Raw genomic sequence first — 20,905 nt, 5'->3', positions numbered from 1 at the left:
CACATGGGCTCACTGAAATATGCATATATGAAGAAGTCATGAGAGGCAGTTGAGGAACCCTGGAGGATGAGGAAGGGGCAAACTCCTGGTGGAAAGGACATAAATACAGCGCTTAAGTATGAAGTTGCTGAAAATAAAAAATAAATAAAAATATTAAAAATGACAACGATCTAAAATGGGCTGGGGAAATTTTGTAAACACTAATGGGTAAACTAAAAGCCATTGATGCACATATTTAATGGGCAAGTGAGATGGTGTGGAACTGGTTCTATTTTAAAATTTCTCTGTTAGTTCTTCAATGCCTGTCTTACTTAAATCAAGAAAAAAATGATGGTAATAATTGATTCATTGAACTTTAAAATTTTTTTTGCTAAGTCCATTTAGAGATCTACGAAGAATAAGGGGGAAAATGAAGTCACTCTCAGTTGGTGAGTTTTTTTTTTTTTTAATATTAGGAGTCAACATTCTGCTACATTGAAAAAGGAAGTAATCATGACAACAAAATTTAGGCAACTTCTTAGTCAAAATTTGAAGCAGAAAGAAAGAAAACGACTTGATGAGTAAACAGGAAGTGGCACAGATATGAAGGAGGGGGGGGGAGGTAAGGGGCGTTTCTCACTTCGTGAATTTTCAGAAGCTAAAGCCAGGAGCAGCAAACAATAATCTTACATTTTGATGTGTTTTCTGAAAAAAAGGTTAACAAACATATATTTGACTCTGATGAGTCACTTATTTGATTTTGATTACTGCTAACTGCTTATATTTATAAATACAAACGAAATGATTTTGGTGCCTAATTGAGTGCAATGATTCTGAGCATTTGCCCTACAAAATATAATTTTGTTGTACCGGAGGTAAGAATCTCTTTAAAATGGCAGTCTGGTCGGGAAAATACTACTCTTATCAAGTAGAATCAAAGCTTCTAGTCTATTTATGTGCCTCTCAATAAAAGGTGATACATTAGTTTCATTTCCTGTTTCTGTGATAAAATACCCTGATAAAAACAATTAAAGAAGATAATATTTATTTTGGTTTACAATTTAAAGGTATAGTCCATCACAACCAGGAAATCATGGCAGCAGGAATTTGAAGAAGCAGGTCACATTGCACCCATAGCCAGAAAATGGCAATGAGAGCTTCTTCCTTTTTGTTCATCTGGGATCCCAGCCCATGGAATGGTATTGCTAATACTTAGCATGAATCTTTCTTCCTCAATTAACCTCACATAGAAATCCCTTATAGGCCAGGTGGTGGTGGTGCACGCCTTTAATCCCAGCACTCGGGAGGCAGAGGCAGGTGGATCTCTGTGAGTTCGAGGCCAGCCTGGGCTACAGCGTGAGTTCCAGGAAAGGCACAAAGCTACACAGAGAAACCCTGTCTTGAAAAAACAACAACAACAACAAAAAAACACCAAAAAAAAACCCAACTCCCCCCCAAAAGAAATCCCCTTATAGACATGTTTAGAGGCTGTGCCTACGTTAATTCTAGAATCTGTCATGTTGACAATCAATGTTCACCATCACAGATAGCTATACCAGTGTTGTGAGTGTGTGTGTTCATGTTGGTGTCTATGTGTCTATTAATATCCATATTATCTTAATTCATATGAACAGAATACACAATAGTGCAGCATTTGCTTAGTTTGCATTGACTTACTTCTACCCTGCATCTATTTTAGAGAATTATGGCCTTGTAGAGTGGTGAGTCACTGAAATCCTGAATGACAGTCTTATCAGTGGCATATGAAAAAAACAGGCATATGAAAAAATGTCCTTTGTAAATGAGCAGTGAATGACGATGTATCCTATAATTTTTAATAAATCTTATAGCAATAAACAAGAGAGGTCTTTATTAAACGTCCCAGAAACCTTCTATTGTGCTGTGCTTTTCTGTTGTCTGACGTTGTCATGACAACAACATTTTTTTCTTTTTCCTGAGCAAAAAGGGGTAAAGAAGCTGTAAATACCTACGTTTTCTAAATCTTTGGAAGGGTACAATATTGGTGCCTTGTAAACATCAGACATGGGTTTAAATTGAAGATATTCAGAAGATCATCATGTTATTTTGAAACAAAGTTGTATTTTTTCAAAAATAAAATTGGAGCAAAGTGCAGAAAAAAATGTAATTTTAGCAAATCAGTGTAGGACAGGAAAAGTAGAATGTGATGATGCTGGTGAGCACCCCACCTTAGTCACTATAGTGAAGTCCTTCTGCTTAAACGTTGCACTATGCAGTTTAATTAGATGTTCAGCATTATCACACCACTTCAGAAGCTGGATTATTAAAAAGAAAGACAAAGGGAGGAGCTTAGTCTTACCTCAACTTGATATGCCATGCTTTGTTGACACCTATGGGAGGTCTAAACCTTTCTGAACAGAAACAGAGGAAGAGTGGTTGGTGGGGTGGGAAGGGGATGTGGGGGAGGGTTTTGGAGGAGAGGGAAAACTGCAGTCAGGAAGTAAAATAAATGAAAAAAAATTAATTAATTAAAAAAAAAACAAGAGAGACAATCATCTTGTCTGTTCAGTTCATTGGTGTTAAGGCAGCATAGGTTAGAGATGATCTCTACCTTTTATTTATAGAGTAGAAATGTGGTAAGAATCTAACATTTTTAGACGTCTCTGTCCCTCTCTTTAGCAAATGGCCCCTCAAAAAAATGATCCCTAAAACCGTAAGAAAACACTTAAAATTCAAAAGAAATGTAATGGACTACTGTTGTTCAGTGGCTAACTAAAGTAGATCTATTGCAGTCAGAATGACAAACATGTTTTTATTTATGATCTAATTTCCAGGCCCCTATTAAAGTAAGTGACATATTTCATAGATCATGTGCTTCCATGGTGTGGCTTTTCTTCATTTTTTGTACAGAATATTGAGTACCCTTGATCATCCACCACTGGCTAAAAGGCAACTTCTGATTCATTCTGTAAATAGGATTTTCAAGTGGCATTTAGAAAAAAAATTCAAAGAGCTAAACAAGTAAACAATCGTGATTAGATTAAGAGAACATTCAATTTTTGGTAAATGTATACTCAATTCACAGTTTCCCTTTTCAGGAAATATTGGGGTGGTCACAAACACTTTTCCTTTAAGAATCCATCGACTTCTAAATGTAAGCTCTGCTAGTTGTCTCTTATCCCTGGGAAATATATACCGTTTGAATATTACAACATGATTCACAGTTTTAACCAATTAAATTTAAAGTATATAAATATAAATATACTTAAACTAGTTTTTACATGAAATGTAACTTCAGCATGATAATTATGAAGGGATTGAACCCTTTTTCCTATGAGGAGTATGCTAGGATGTGAGGATTTGTATTCTGAATATTATCCAACATTTCCTAATGAATAGATTACTCAAAAATAGAGACTATTTTTAATAAGTACCATGAGTTTATTAATTTTGTCATTCTATTTCTGCTTTCTGTGTATCTAAGCACACAAAAAGTTTTTTTCTCCATCCGAATTAGTTCATTTAATTAAAAAATCCCAAAATAATATTTCTATTGATTATTTGGGGATTTCACATTGTGCACCCCAGTCACACTCCCTTCTCAGGACCATGCGCCTATCCTTGTGGCCTCTCCTTGCAAAAACAAGAAAAATAAAATAAAATAAACAAACAAACAAAAAAAGTCCAATTTGTGTCGACTGGAGCATGGTCAAACTTCCAGTAACCAGTTCCTTAAAGAAAATCAAGTCCTTCCCAATCTGCACCCTTGTCAGAAGCCCTCAGTTGTGGACAGCTAAGTTCTTTTAGAATTTTTTGTTGTTTTGTTCTCTTTTACAAGTTCTCAGATGACATCAATGGAATTAAATTTGTAAAGAACTAAGAAATAATACAAGTGACTCCATATCATTAAATGTGAGTAATAGAGTGAATAATGTATATATTAAAATTATCTCAAACTGTGCTTTTTGAAATTTTATTTGATACTTTACTTATATTTAGTAAGATCCTTGTGTAGTGTTAAGAAATCCTTTGAAAAATTTGGGAAGATTTAAAGGTTAGTGGAATTGGAGAATATCTCTCACGTGACTTTTAGTGCCTTTTGATACTTTTATAAGCATTGGTTTAAGGATCTAGTAGTGGTAAGTAGCTTGGGAAAAATAAATATTAATAAAAGATTAAAAGAGTAAACTCTATACATCAGTCAAAATGAAAAAAAATTAGCTAGATTAACATGCAGAAATTCCATAGAGAAATCTCATGTGAGAAACCGGAAAATGAGCAAAGTTCATGAGTGCATGTAGAGAAGTGTCACTTATGCTAAGAATTCTGAAGCCTTTAAGAAGCCTTGGTTGTTTCTTTTGAAATGTTTATTATAAGATGTGTTATAGAGTGGAAGGTATGGAGGATGAAAACATGAGTGATCCAGATGGTCAAGTTGTGAGAGGGACAGATAGGGAGAGGAATGAAAAAGGTATCTTGATAGAGGGGGCCATTATAGGGTTCGTGAGAAACCTGGTGCCAGAGAATCTCCCAGGAATCCACAAAGATGACCTCAACTAAGACTCCTAGCAATGGCCCTTCTCCTATAATCAGATTGGTGACTACCCAAATTGTCATCATAGAACCTTCATCCAGTAACTGATGGAAGCAGATGCAGATATCCACAGCCAAGCACTGGGCTGAGCTCCAGGAGTCCATTAGAAGAGAAGGAGGAGGGATTATATGAACAACAGGGGGTCAAGGTCATGACAGGGAAAACCCACTGAGACACTGATCTGACCTAATGGGAGTTCACAGACTGTAGACCTATAGCTAGGGAGCCTGCGTGGGATCTACCTAAGCCTTCTGCATGTGGGTAACTGCTGTGGAATAATGCTTTTGTACACTGGTTTAATAAAACACTGACTGGCCAGTAGCCAGGAAGGAAGTATAGGTGGGATAAATAGACAAGGAGAATTCTGTAAAGAGGAAGGCTGAGTCAGGAGATGCTAGCCTGCCATCCAGGCAGCAGCATGTAATGAGACACAGGTAAAGCCATTGAACATGTGGCAACATATAGATTAACAGAAATGGCTGAGTTTAAGTGTAAGAGCTAGTCAGTGGTAAGCCTGAGCTAATGGTCAAGAAGTTTTAATTAATATAAGTCTCCGTGTGTTTGGGTCTGAGTGGCTGCGGACCAGGTGGAACACAGGAAAACTTCTGACTACAGGTGACAGGTTTATAGCTTGGTATGTTTGTGGGGCCCCTGGCAGTAGGACCAGGATTTATCTCTGGTGCATGACCTGGCTTTTTGGAGCCCATTCCCTATGGTGGGACACCTTGCTCAGCCTTTATGCAGGGGGAAGAGCTTGGTCCTGCCTCAACTTGATATTCCATGCTTTGATGACTCCCCATGGGAAGCCTGACCCTTTCTGAAGAGTAGATGAGGTGGTAGAAAGGAGGTGAGGGAGGGAACAGGAGGAGAGAAAGGAGGGGAAACTGCCATTTGGTATATAAAAAAAAAAACAGATGGGTGGTGTCTTCCATCTACCATCATCATAAGGATTTAGGCAGTAGAGTCTGATGCTGTTATTACAGGAGAGATTGAGCTGAGCGTACTGGCAGCTGGGTGATTATTTAAATCGTGCCTTGATGAAAGCTCAGTGGTGCATTTAGCTGTTTTGTGCATAGACTTTTTGTTTTAAAGGGATCATGATAACTTGAGTAAAGTCCTTAAATTACAACTCATTACCAAGGACTTTAGGATGAAATTCCAGGTTATTGCATGTGTTAATAAAATTTTTACATGAGCAGAGGGTGAATAGGAAGTGTTCATGAGAATAACTTCCAGCATACATAAAAAGACACTGTAAACTGCCACTGTTAGTCCTAATTCTCACTTATCCAGCAAGGGTAGATGTATAGTTTAAAATGTGAGGAACCATGATGCTAAACATTCCATTACCCTGTTAGGAAATATTATTTCCTCCTTTAGGAATTTCAACTTGGGGTTCTACAACTGATAAGCTGCCATTCTGCAATAACATTTTATTAGGTCACTGAGACTGTAGAGTGTTGTTACATATGGCATAGGTTTTACATATGTAATATACTATGTAGCAGTAAAAACTCTAAAGACCAGTTGCTTACAAAAGCAAAAACTTCTTCCTATTTCTAAAGATTTAAAATAAGATTTATCCTTATGTGTGGGTGTGTGTGCCTGATTGCCTCATAGTGTGTGTGTGTGTGTGTGTGTGTGTGTGTGTGTGTGTGTGTGTGCCTGATTGCCGCTGTGTGTATCATGTGTGTACCAGTGCCTGCAGAGTCTAAATGAGTGTGCCATATCTACTGGAGCAAGACTTACAGGCAGTTGTGAGCTGCTCAATATGAGTGCTGGGAAATGAACTCAGATTCTGTGTATCAGATGAGTATGCTTTTATCTACAGAACCACATCTTCAGCCACAAGGCTTAGTTTTTGGTCATAAGTTATTTGTCTGTAACTCAGTGTGCATGTGGCTCCATGTCTACAGATTATGGACAAAGATATTTTAGTCAATGTTTCCTTCCTTTAATTTTATATTCTATTAAATCATTCTGAAAGAAGCAGAAGAAATATGTGTGTGTGCATATATATATATATATGTGTGTATGTGCATGTGTACACAGAACTTAACACACAAAATATATATACTCTTATGTATGTATTAAAAACTCATTTTCAGAATTTAACATTATATTTTTGGGATCTACAAGGAAGTAGCAGCCAATTTATCTTTGATTAGAGAATGCTGTTACCAGCTTGCAGTGGCTTATAATAACTCATTTTTTTTTTAATCTCTTCCTAGCTCCATTTAATTCACTAGCCCCAGAGAAAGCACTTTCTATAGGATTTAGCCAATGATGCCTATCAGGTTTCCTTGAGGTCCTCTTTTTTTCCATGTCCAACACAATTAAAATTAAATGTAGCATAATGATGTCTACCCAGTAGCCTTAGATGAAAAGTACATAGGGAGCAATGTCCCTTGAAGCCTTGAAAGAGAATTTGCAGATCATCAGTCCTGACCCAGGCTCAAACCCATCCAACTGTTACCTCAGCTTTTCCATGCCACACATGATACAAGAGCAGAAAGTTGCATTTTTTTTTTTAAAGGAAAGAGGCACAGCTGTACCACCTGAGTAGCTGCAAAATCAAATCAAGTAACTGTGTTTATTTTCCCCACTTCTTGAGAGTAATGTTCGTGCTAGGAGTCTTGATGGATTTTATTTTTGAATATTTTTCTTAATGAATGGTGCTACTTTCTTCATACCACTTGCTTAAATTCTGCAAAGACGTTAATGATGCTTCTAAATCTAGAGTGGAGTCCTTACATAAATGCATTCACTGCAATTGTTTTAAAATGGCTCTGAATACATTTCTTAGGTAAAGCTTGTCTGTGGACTTTGCCAGTATTGAATAATAAATATTTTTAATAACTGCCTTGAAATTTATTTCACGTGCATTTACATTTATGCCTGCATAAATTTGGGTTTTGTCTTTATGTGTGGAATTGGCAGTAGCAGAAAGAAAATATGTTTAAAAAGCTATATTTTCAAGTATTAAAATTTGATAGAATTTAATTGATGACATCATTTAAAATACTTTCATACCAAAACACTTCCTGAGAGATAACCATGTTCAAAGCTATGATGTTTCTGGACCTGTGTTTTTTAATGAAAAATCATCTTATTATTAATATATATGTAGACAACATTCAGATAAACAAATGCAGATTATATGGAGATATTTAAATTTAACCAAATTTTTATTTTAAAAATATAAAAATACTACTTAATTTTATAATATAATTTTATAGCTGCATTTTTTTTAGTGATTTATTTATTTAGGAAGATTTATTTATGCAAGAATAGAGTCATCCTTGCCAAACTTAACAGGACATCTTTAAAGTTCGATTCAATTTTCCTTCCTGGATAAGTCTTTCCTTTCTGTCCCTGTCTGTTTTGAAAATAGAATACCAGAAGATGAGGACCCCAAATGCCGCCACAGCCCCTAAAAGTGAGTTCTTTGGAGTGAGTCTGAAACTAGGATAAACATTTGTTGATTTTGCATAGGTCCAACGAATCAAGGCAGGGTCATAGGTGTGCGATGTTGGGGTCGTCGTACTGTAGCAGATATTCCCGTTTAAGCAGGGCACTTATGCTCAAGTGCTCGACCTGCACCTTTCATGTCTCTGGAGACATGTCATACTTGGCGAGATCGAGGGTACTGGGGCGAGTGGCCAGGGGCGCAGGCTTATACTTGGAGTCGCACATCTTGGCGCCCAGTGCACATCTGCGCCTCCGTGGCTATCTTATAGCTGCATTTTACATTACTAAAATAATTTCTTTGCCCTTTTGAAAAACTATCAATATCATAGAGGTAAAGTATTTACATATGCAAGTCTAGATATTATGTGTATATACATATATGTATATTAGTCTACTTGTGTTAATGTATGCTGTTTAGTTATTTCAACTAAATTTACGTGTTCTGGGAAGAATCTCATAAGGCTTAAGAAGCTCATGAATCTCATAAAAAATATAATATTCACAAAACTCCTTTTCGAGGTTATATTAGCAGGAAGTAACTGCTCTGGTAGAGCTGGTTACAAATGTAGAGCCTAGGGACTCAATCTAAGCCATCACCTGCTATTCTGGGCTCTTTGGTGATGCAGTGAGTCTGTTAGGAACCTAGACTTGCTTGGAGCTGTTTCTTTGGTCTGTCTCATCCTGGTGCCCTATTTGGGATGAATAGATGCTTGTTAATGACTTCCCAAAAATATCATGAAATGATATATCTGCAGGAAAATTTCTCAACAGCCACATAATATTAAACTAAAATGTGTACAGACAGAACTGATTTGTGAAGTGGGTGCTTCAACTTTTCATGCATATTTCAAAGTTTCAAGGGGAAATGTTTCTGAAGCACAAACTCACTGCTTGATAAACTTACTCCACATATCAAATACAAAAGTCTTACACAAAAATCTGTGAAGTTTGATAAGCTTTAAAACACAAAAAAGTCAAATATTGTAGAGATGCACTTTTTATTTACTGGTATATATTCAAGTGCCCCCAAAAATATACCTATAGAAATTTTGAATGTTTTTTCAGGAATATGAAGAAACAACATAGCCAAGGCCAGATAACCTAACCAAATACAATGCTAACAAGTTGTGAGCCCAAGGCTTGTTTGTCTATATGGAAAGAGTGGCAGCTAGGAATATATATATATATATATATATATATATATATATATATATATATATATATTACAAAGAAGAAGGTCTTTGTTTCCTTGTTTGAGGCAAGATCTTGCAATTTAGCCCTGGTCTTGAAGGGTGGTCCCCAGACCTTTAAATTTTGATTGTTGGGATTATCAGAATGAACCACAGTATATGGTCCCTAATATTTGTGGGTTTGTATTTTTTCTGGTGAAATGACAAACTAAATAATCATTTCAGAAATCATTCATAGAGGGTAAATTATTAAACTTTTAAAAAAGTATCATTAAATTATTTATTGTTATTTATGTGTATGTATGGGTACATGCCACGTGTATGTGGGTGCCTGTGGAGGCCCTGGAACTGCGGCTGCATACTGTACTGGGAACTGAACTCATGCCCTATAGGACAGAACATGCTCCTAACCATTGAGACATCTCTCCTACTCTCAAGATATTCTGTAATCAGGATGAAAGTATTTTCTGTGGTTGTACAAAAAACAGCTTTTAAAGACAGATTAAATAAAATATTACTCTAATTGATTGCATTCAAATTAAAATAACATCATCAAAAACATTTAAATTGGCAAGAAAATATCTATTTACAGAAAATACGATCTTATGTAGAAAACATTAAAGACTCTTGTACCAATAAAAAACAAAATGAAGTGTACATGAACTCTGAAAAGCTCTGGATATAAAATCAATTTAAAAATCAGTTGAGTTTCTGTATGAAAATTCTAAAAAGAAAATGAGATAACAAACTCAGTTTACAGTAGCATTAAAACAAAGAACAAAGAAAGAAAACAAAACAAACGGGAATAAATTTAACCAAGGAGAAATTATATATATACATATATATATATATGTATATATATAAATTTTATATTTATATATGTATGGTGATATTTTATTTGTGTTCTAAGAAATAAAGCTTGCCTGGGGATCATAGGACAAAACCAGCCACTATATTAAACATAGAGGTAAGGCAGTGGTAGCGTACACCTGTAATCCTAGCATTCAGGAGGCATAGATTCATCCAGATCTCTGTGAGTTCAAGGCCACACTGGGAAGAGAGCCAGGCGTGGTGGCACATGCCTTTAATCCCAGCACTAGTTAACCATAGAGGTCTGGAGGTCTGTACAGACAGACAAGAAGTGATAGAGCTGGGAGGAAAGAGGAAGTGATGTAGCTGGGCTTGAGAAAGGAAGTAAGATGACAGGGCACAGAAAGGTATTTAAGGCATGAGTGTACAGGAAGTAGCTCTCTTGAGCTGAGGATTTTCTAGTGGTAAGAACTTGTGGCTGGCTTGTTCTATTTCTCTGATCTTTCAGCTCTCACCCCAATATCTGGATCTGGCTGTGCGTTTTTTATTAATAAGACCATTTAACAATTTGTGTTACACACACACACACACACACACACACACACACACACACATTGAAAATTATGAGATACTGGTGAAAAAAAGTAAAGAAGTATCCAATAAATAGAAGAAAACATTTTTCATTTATTGGAAGACCTATGCTATGGGATGGTCTTTCTGTATGCTGTGAATATGTGTTGCTACCCATTGGTTAATAAAGAAGCTGCTTTGGCCTATAGCAAGACAGGTTATAGCTAGGCCGGAAATCCAAGCAAAGATACAGGGAGAAGAGAGGCAGACTCAGGGGAGATGCTGCTAGCCAGCAGGGGAGCAAGATGTAATGGAACACAGGTAAAGCCACAAGACAGGCGGCGATTCATAGATAAATAGAAATGGGTTAATTTAAGCTATCTAACAATAAGCCTGAGCCATAGACCCACAGTTTGCAATTAATATTAGGCCTCTGAGTGATTATTTTATAAACTGTTGTGGGGCCTGAACACAGAAAAGCTTCCAGTTACAGACCTAAGTTACTTATATTTCAAATCAGTTCCTAATCAATTTCAGCACTGTATTTTTTTTCAGAAAATCCTCCCCAACATTTATTTAGAATTTATTTTATTTTATTAACATTTTTTTCATTTCTTTTACATACAGACTAGTTTCCCCTCCCTTCTCTCCTCCCACATCATGTTGTCTGTCATCCTCCTCCTCACCACCTATTCCCATCTACTCTCTTCCCCATCCACTCCTTCTCAGAAGGCAGGCCTCCCCTCGGAATTAAGGCTGGGCAAGGTAATCCAGCATTCCCAAAAGCCAGCTAAGCACCAGAGATAGGACCTGATCTCACTATAAGGAGCCTTACAAACAGACCAAGCAACACAGCTCTCACACATATATAGAGGCCCTAGGATGGTCCCATATAGGCTCCCTAACTGTTAGTCCAGAGTCCATGAGCTCCCACTAGCTCAGGTCAGCTGTCTCTGTGGTTTTCATTTAGAATTTTAAGACACCATGATTAACCAAGCCATCTTTTAAAGGAACATAGAAGCTGGAGGTCATATACTTCCTGGTTTCAATATGTTATACAAATCTGCAAGCAAACAGAACAGGGTAATTATGATAAAAGAAAGCCCATTCAACTTTGGAATAGAAGACTATAAATAAATGCAAGGCAGATATGGTCAAATGATTTTCATAGGCAATCAAGACCACTCGGAGAGGGAAAGGCAGACGTTCAAACAATACATCCAGAAAACTGAATGTCTACCTACAGAAGAAAAATAGTTGGACCTTTATAGAATTCTCAAATATTAACATAAATGAGTTAAAGTTTAAACCTAAGAGCTAAAACTAAAAGTCTTGTAGGAAATACATAGTATAAAATCTTAACATTTGACTTTTTTCTTTTTATCTTTTTAGATTTGATCCCAAAACACAGATAAGAAAAAATACAAACAATTTGACCAGTGAAGTAATTAATACTTCTGGTCATTAAAAGACCCAACCAGCAAGATTTTTATTTTTTAAGACATCTCACAAAAAGTATGTACATTTACAAATCATATGCTTGATGGTGATTTTCATCCAGAAATATAAAAAGGGCTGCAGTTTAATATTCCAACACAGTTATAAATAGGCCAAAGTCCTGAATAGACACCTCTTTAGAGAATATACTCTGATAACAAATACATCATTCTGATAGCAATACAATAATGAGCCAAGTAAAGTTCAGGATTTAGTGGTATTTGCGCACTGAAAAAAAAAATCAAGGTTTTCTTTAAATCTTACACTTTATTTTTGTTGAGTCTCATGCATGCTGCGTAAGCATTCTAAATGTATTCTACACTTGTATAGTCTTGGAAAACAGCACCTTTGGTCACATAAGTAGTTAGCAAAAGAAAGCATGACTAAGACTTTTAAGAGAAATAGAATTAAAAAAAGAGTTTTGCATAATCCAAAGAAGTTGAAGAATAAGATAAAGACTACATTAACAATGGATGAAATAATAGGTGTAAGCCCAATACAGCTAATTATCCTAAATATGAAGAGCTAAACATTTTAGGCAATGAAATAAAATATAGTAGAATAAAACAATACAACCAAACTATAGAAGAGGATAATAAATGTCTCAGATGCCTTCAAGACAGCATGAATGCTTCTAAACAATGAAATATGAGGCATGAAATGTTTCAACTATTCTAATGAAACCAGAATATAGCAACATAAAGTTGCTCATGTTTCTCATCCTCTCATCCTTTTAGACAAAACAAACAACCGGTATAGTATCTGCAGAATTGAGGGGGACCACTAGTAATATAATATTACTTATTGGTCATGATAATTTAACTGATTAATACAAGTTATGCCATAAAAGTAAGAGCATATTTTCATAGCAAAGGCAGTCAATACAACTCACTAAAATGATAGATTATGTGGGAAACATTTAATTACTATAAAATATTACTTATGAACCAGTTTAACTAGGCTGAGAGGAGGAATTAAATTCCAAGAAATACAACCTTTCATGACATTTTGGTCTTTAGATTTTCCATTGGAAAATCAACTGTTGTCCTTGTGGGCCTTTATATGTGATGTGATCTTTTACTCCTGCTGCTGTCAATACATTTTCTTTTCTCTGAATTACTTAATGTTTTCACTAAAATATAACACAGGGATTTCTTTGCTGGTCCTGTATGTTTTATATTCTGTGTGCCTCTTGTACCTGGATTGGCATCTCTTTTCCTAGGGTTGGGAATATTCTTCTATGATTTTATTGAAAATATTTTTTTACTCCTGAGGTATAGAGTTATTCTCATTCTTCTATGCTCAAGTTCATAGGTTTGGTCTTTCACAGGCCCCTGTTCATAGGTTTTTGTTACTGACTTTCATTAAATGATCTGATGATTCTACCTTATCAACAGTCTTACTATTCTGTCATCCAAATAACCCATTCTATTTACAGGGCTTCGCACCTTGGTATGTATTTAACTTATGAAAGCTTTAATTTTCAGTATAATTCCAGTTAGTTTCCATTAATATTTCTATGTATTTATTGAATTTGACTTTCATAATCTGAATTGACTTCCTTATTTCATTCAGCTGTTTATGTTTTCTTGGCATTCATTAAGAATTTTGTGCACTCAGTTATTTGTGCCATCCTAGAGAATTTTTAGCGTATTTATAAACACTCTTGTGAACTCTTTGTCTTGGATTTCATGTAACTCACTGTCACTGGTGGCTATCATTATGAGACTGATATTTTGGGGGCTACGCCTTAGATTTCCTGTTTATGTTATGAGTACTTTTATATTGGCCTTCTCACATCTGGAATTTTGTTTGAAACTTTCTGACACACTTGGATTTTATGAGCCATTGTTTTGTGTGTTGTGTCGTGTGTTGTGTGTCTTGGCTGGTCTCAATCTCGCCTTAAACTCAGTTGTGGAGAAGCATGGTGTTGATTTGTGGATGAGGTAGCCGAACATTATCTGACATTGGTTGGGAGAATACAACCTCTGGCTTCAGAAGCCATAGTCTGTGCAGTGCTTCAGTGGGTTGCTCTGGGGGCAGTTTCCAGTATTCTCTGATCTCAAAAGCCAGTGTTCACAAGGTGTTGTGGGAGTGCTCAGACGAGGGATGGATCCATCTATCCCTGAACTTTATCAGTCAAGGTGTGCAAAATGTATGGTGTGTATGTCAGGTGCGTGCACAACAGCAGCGGTATGGATACAGAGTAGGAGAGTGCTGCAAGCCTCAGGAAAATGTAATGGAACCCAGATACTATCACAAAAGCTACTAAGGTCAAGCCATGGCTTAAGAAGTCTTGGTAATATTTTAGCTTTTGTATATATGTATATATATTAGCTAGTTCCTAAAATGATTTTCTTGTGTGCTTCCAAGAACTCCTAACAGTGTATTTATCTAAAATACCTATCAAGCATCCAGTCAAATGATCTCCTGAACTAAGGTAACACCCTTGTGGAAACAACGCCTGTTTCCTAGGTCAGGCAGATAGCTTTATTTCTTACGCAATTTAGGGTGAGACCCTCCTTTCTTACAGTCTTACTAATATTATAGACTTCTAACTTCTTACCTAACCACCTCAAGGAATGTAGAAAGAGCACATAGATCCCCTTTTTGATGTTCTGACCCATCATTAGCTCTCAATTGATCTCCTCCTTTACCACTCCTGTGTAGCATTGTAAAAGAAAGCCTGAGGGTCACTGCCTGAGAAAAATTCTTACCTGCCTTTATGACCCCATAAAAATTCAAGCCTTGTGACCTTGCTCTGGAAGAGGATTGCTATGGCCTGGGTTTATAAATGAACACCTCAGAGACTGAGAAAGAACTGAGGTATAAGGAGAACAAAGAGAGGATATTGAGATTTTTGACTGGAGAGGATTTTGACTCGAGAACTTGAGGATGAGATGGAAGATGAGGAAGAGCCAGATGGGAAAGTACAAGATGGGTAAGAACAAGAAGAGAAAGGAGATGGGAGAGGAACTAAGATGGGAAGGAACTAGATGGAGAAGAGAAAAGAGAATGGAAGAACTAGATGGGTAAGAACTGGAGAGGAACAAACTAGATGGGGCAGAACTAATATGAGAGGGGAAACAGGAGATAAATGTAGAGAGAAATCAGGAAAGAAAGGAGCTAGGCATGAGAACAGAATAGAAGCTAGTAGAGAGAGAACTGACACAGAATAATAAAGTGTATGGACTAAGGAGTTTCGTGTACATAGATTCATTTCTTTTCATCAAAGATTAAATTATCAGCTGGTTGTAGATTCTTCCTGGACTCTAGGAGGGGACTATTGAGGGGCTGGACCCCCATAGTCCCAGATAGGAGAGGATGTTGAGATCCTTTGGCTTCAGGTTTCAGGTTAGTGAAAGGGCAAAAGATTGAGGGCCCCCTCTGCTTGGCCCAGATGTGCTCAGAATATGGAAATGTGAAAGGGGACAATTTTTCCAGGGACTTTTCAACTGCCTGATCAGAGTGCATAAAGAAGGGTGGAATTATGCACAGGAGGCAAGGAGCCCTATTAGCTGATAGACTAAAAATGTGAGCAGGACCCCTAATTTTTCCAAATAGGGTATTCATGGGGTGGGGTAAGAATGTACATGAGGTAGAGGGTCCAGAAGCCTTTTACCTTCATGGATGATCATAACTATATTTAACCTCCAGATAATGGAGGTAAAAAAGCTTGAAGTACAGAAATAATAAAATAAACATTACTGAAAATAAAATAAATCTATTGATCCTTCTGACAGTATGAATGAAAAAATTAACATTCTAATCTCCTCACTACAGTTCAAAATATAGACAGAGAAACAAAGAGCAAGTGAGAGGAGATACAAAGAGTGAGAAAAAGACAGATAGACAGACATGCAGATAGACAGACTGAGGGTGTGTGGTTGGAGCTGATAGGTTTCACTATATAGTTGTTAAGCAACTGATCACTAAAGTGGAAATAAAATCCCTTGCTTGTATAGATTACTGAAAGCAACTGATCTTAAACTATAGCAGCAATGTATTTATACAGAAATATGAAACAAATAATCACCAAATGCTAAGTTGAAGTTACTGACCTTTGAAGAGCTAATTGCTTTAGCATGGACATCAGAGAATAATCATCTCTGTTTCCCATTTCACTTGAGATCCTTTGCACATCCTAGGTACTACACGAGTGCTCTGCCACTGAGCTATAGACTTTGCCGCAAGCAGTGAGGAGTCAAAACGTATCTAACAGGGATACATTATCTGAAGGAAAATACAATCTTTTTTTTTTCAAGTTTCAATTTCTGTACTCACTCAACTTGCATAATGTTAAATTAAAAAACACTAATTTAAATGACTTAAATTTCATTCACTATAGAATTCCTTGAGGACATGAGACCTACCTTATATTCTTAGTATTCCAGTAGCATTGTTTAGGCTTTAAATAATCATTGACTACTTTTCAGTAAGTAGATAGACTTATATTTTTGATAATTACATGATCTAGTAGAGAAACAAATTCACACTTATATTAAAGGGGATAATAAGGCAAAAATGTAAGAGATCTCTCCAATCGTTGATTAGGAACTGAAGATAAATGTAGATTAAGAAGGATAATCTTACCTGTATTCATTAGTAATTTTCATGCAGGGAGCCAATTCACTAGGACACATTATCCAAGGGTTTGGAGGAAAGATGAATGGTTTAAATATATGACTTGAGAGAAAACACTCAAAGTCTAGAGACATACTTTCTCCCCTGTTATAAATTTTACATAGTCACAGATGGTGACCCATTACAAATTTACAACATCCTGAAATGACCTAGCTGACTATTGGCACATGCTATAAATGTCACTATTTGATTCTGTTTTTAGTTTACCCTAGAGCATCCCATATACATGGTCAGTATGTAACACATCGAACAGAAGAGGGAGCACAAATGCTCACCCTCTATTCTCATCTGCTCAGAAAGGGAGGCCTTTTCTATGTTTATTTTCACTATCATTCAGTGATGGCTCCTGAGGTAAGATTCTCTACTATTGTCGGGGCCAAATGTTACAATGGAAATTAAGAATAATGAAAACTTTTATACAAAGCTTATTGAACAACCTTCATGAAACGTTTTCTAAAATGTTATTCAATAAAAAGCTAAATTAACTATGAAATTTCTTCTGTAAAAAAAGTTTCTATCTGAAGATCCCAAGTCAGTGTCTCTTTCTGTTTAGAAAGGATTTACTTAAAAATAAAACTATAGCATACAGCAAACAAATTTACGTAAGTTTATGTACATATGAGTGTGTGTGTGTGTGTGTGTGTGTGCGCGCACACGCACACATGTATATGTCATGTGTTAGTATACACAGAAGCCAGAGGAAGGCTTTTGTCCCTTGAGCTGGACTTACAGACAATTGTGAGCTGCCTGACATGGGTGTTGGAAGCCAATGCCTAGTCCTCTTTGTGTGGCTTTACCTATTTTTTTGAAAATTATTATATACTCAGAGTCACTTTCTGTGCTGTTATTAAAGATTGCTGGGACTAGAGAGATGATTCAGCAGCTAAGAGAGCACTTGGTGCTCTTGCAGAGGATCCAGGTTCAATTCCCAGCACCCACATGGCAACTAAGAACCCTCTGTAACACTAGTTCCAGGAGATCCCACACCCTCTTCTGGCGTGCAGAGACAGTACACATAGATACTTGCATGGAAACATTCATACATATAAATACATATTAAATATTTAAAATGTTAAAAGGGTCCGAATTTTTTCTCATCTAAATAAAGACAGTGTAATATATTTCATGAGAATTAAGTCAAAACAACATTGACTTGTGTCCTAGAGTCAACAGAAATTGATAAGATGAGGGGAGAGAAAAGCACTTCTCTGTGGATGTGAATTACAGCCAACAGATTGGAATCTGCATATTTCTTCCTGAGAAAATACTGATCATACTGGCATCTACTAGTGGTTTCTTCACAGTTACTAGTGTCCTTACACACCATTTGTTTGGCTTCATGACACCCTGAGATCAGTGTTCGGAATCTAATTTAGCAAGGTGAAAATATGCCTTAAATAGAATGATTCATAGAGAATTCCTCATATGAATCCCAGAATTTGCTCTTAGTTTTAAACTACACAATTATTTATAGAATTAGAAATTTCTGAGATCCTTCATTGAAGCTTATGCAGTTACAATTCCAGTAATGTCAGCACAGCTATTTTTTCTCTCTTTGTCTTGAAACAATAGCTATTTGTGCAAACCTGGAATGGAGTCCTCCTTAGAAATTAACACCTGGAAGGGACTTGCAACTTTCTAAACTGAGACAATGTATTTCTTCTTTTTAATCCACTAAGTCACTTTTCCTGAACCCCCTCTTTCCTAATGTGTGTGTGTGGTACATGAGTGTTGTGCACATGTGTTCACAGGAGCTTTCCCATGCAGGAATATGCAGAGGACAGAAGAGGAAGTTAGGTATTTATCTGTTACTCTCTATCTTATTCCATGAGGTAGTGTTTCTTATGGAGCCTGAAGTTTATATTGTTCAGGGTAGAATGGACAGCTAGTGAGATTCTAGTATCTTTTTTTTTTCTTTTTTTTCGAGACAGGGTTTCTCTGTGTAGCTTTGCGCCTTTCCTGGAACTCACTTGGTAGCCCAGGCTGGCCTCTAACTCACAGAGATCCACCTGCCTCTGCCTCCCGAGTACTGGGATTAAAGGCGTGCGCCACCACCACCCGGCCCGAGATTCTAGTATCTTTTTGTTTTCATTTCCAATGCTAGGGCTACAACCATGTACAGCCATAGCAAACATTTTACATGTGTTGGGTATTTGAACTCTTATGTTTACATAGCAATCACCCTTATCCCATGAATCACTGCCTCAGCTCCATCAATGTATAATAACCTTTTGTCAGCTCCATGGGAATATATTAGTTACTTTTCATACTTCTGTGATCAAACACATGACAAGAAACCAAATGAGAAGAGATTTTTTTTTTGGCCCATGATTTAAATGGCTTCAGTCCATGGTTGTTGGGCCTCAGGCTCTTGAGCATCACATTATGGTGGTGGAAATATGGTGGATAATGACTGTTCACATCAATTCATACAAGAAACCAATAAGGGCAATAGAGACACTCTATGGTTTTCTTCTCCCTTGTCTTTAATTCTATTCAGACCCACACCCCCTTGGGATGATGCTACTCATGTTCTTGGTAGGTTTTTCTACCCACCATCAATCACTTTTTAAAATGTTCTTGTTGACACATCCAGAAGTGTCTCAGTCTCCTACATGTTTCTAAACCCAGTCAAACTAACACTGGAGACTATCATGGGTAATGCAAGGTGTCCAGCAATTTTAAGACTGTTAACCTCAGACTAGCCTGAATAAAGGCATATGATAAAAACTGTAAGCTATATTATTAACATTCATGTCACATAATTTATAAGGGGCATATATTATATGAATATCCTATAAAAATACATAGAAACAATTTTCAAGGGATTTAAGCATCACCATTGGCCTTTAATGAAGAAGAACTAGAAATGTAGTAGCAACACAAAGTATAAGGAAGTCAGATCCATTGTCTTAATATCAATGTTACGTTTTTTATTTGAAAGTTTATTTTCTAAGCTGGGGTCATCCTTGTGGACTCCTGGGAGCTTCCCTAGCACCCGGTTTCTCCCTATCCCTATGATGTCTCCCTTTATCATGGTATCTCTTAGACTACTAACAATAGTGAAGAGGATACCTGAACTGGTTTACCCCAGTAATCAGATAAGTGAATACCCTAACTGTCATCATAGAGCCTTTCTCCAGTAACTGATGGAAGCAGATGCAGAGATCCACAGCCAAACACCAGGCTGAGCTCTAGGAGAGAGAGAAGAGGAACTCTTATGAGCAAGGGGCATCAGGATCATGATGGAGAAACCTACAGAGACAACCAAACCAAACTAATGGGAACTCATGAACTTTGGACCAACACTGTGGAGCTTCCATGGGACTGAACTAGGCCCTCTGCATAAGCGAGACAGTTGTATAGCTTGATCTGCTTAAGAGGCTCCCTGGCAGTAGGATCAGGATCCATCCCTGGTGTGTGAGCTGGCTTTTTGAAGCCCACTATCTGTGGTGGGACACCTCGCACAGCCTTGAGGCAGGGGCATGGCTTGGACCTGCCTCTAGTGAATGTACCAGGCTCTGATGACTCCACACAGGAGGCCTTCCTTACCTTCTTGTAAGAGGGAATAGGAGTGGGTTGGGAGGGGGGAGGCTGGAGGAGCTGTAGAAGGGAAGAGGTTGATCTGTGATTGGTATGTAAAATGAATAAAAAATTTCTTAATTAAAAAAAGAAAGTTTATTTTCAAAAGATATTTAGTCCCCACACAATTCTTAAAATTAACCAAATTAGATGGAACTTAATTAAATGCTATAAATTAAAATTTTTATGTTCAAGGTTGACAAAAATTGTATTTAAAAATTTCCCCATCATAGGCTGACACAAAATTATGAAATCAATACAAATTACATTTATTATTTTTATCCTGGATGCTAAAAATGTCTCCAATAGGAAAGGAAAATGTGTTCTAGTCTAGTATGACTAAACCGCTTTCCCATAGGTAGATGCCACTCAGTGAACTCATCAGGCTAGAAGAGGAAGGATTATTATAAAATGATTTAGTCAGTAACTAGCTATAGGTATCAAATAGTGGAAAGACATTAAAAAAAGGAAACATGACTTTAATGAGTCACTTTGTCTGACCTTGTCTGACAGCTGTCAAGTGTTAATGGACGATATCTAACTGAACTAAGTTGTAACACGCATTGGTGAAAAGAATGGAAAAAATCAC

At 36.8% G+C, this 20,905-nt stretch overlaps 1 pseudogene; it reads right to left on the bottom strand.

Annotated features, from left to right (window-relative positions):
- Positions 1-7,863: 7,863 nt before the first annotated feature.
- Positions 7,864-8,248, bottom strand: LOC131894235 (NADH dehydrogenase [ubiquinone] 1 beta subcomplex subunit 4-like; annotated as a pseudogene).
- Between the last annotated feature and the right edge of the window lie 12,657 nt (positions 8,249-20,905).

Source organism: Peromyscus eremicus, chromosome 17, assembly GCF_949786415.1.
Source record: "Peromyscus eremicus chromosome 17, PerEre_H2_v1, whole genome shotgun sequence".
Lineage (NCBI taxonomy): Eukaryota > Metazoa > Chordata > Mammalia > Rodentia > Cricetidae > Peromyscus > Peromyscus eremicus.
Note: the sequence above shows the minus strand (reverse complement) of the source record. Positions and strands in the feature narration are given on the sequence as shown.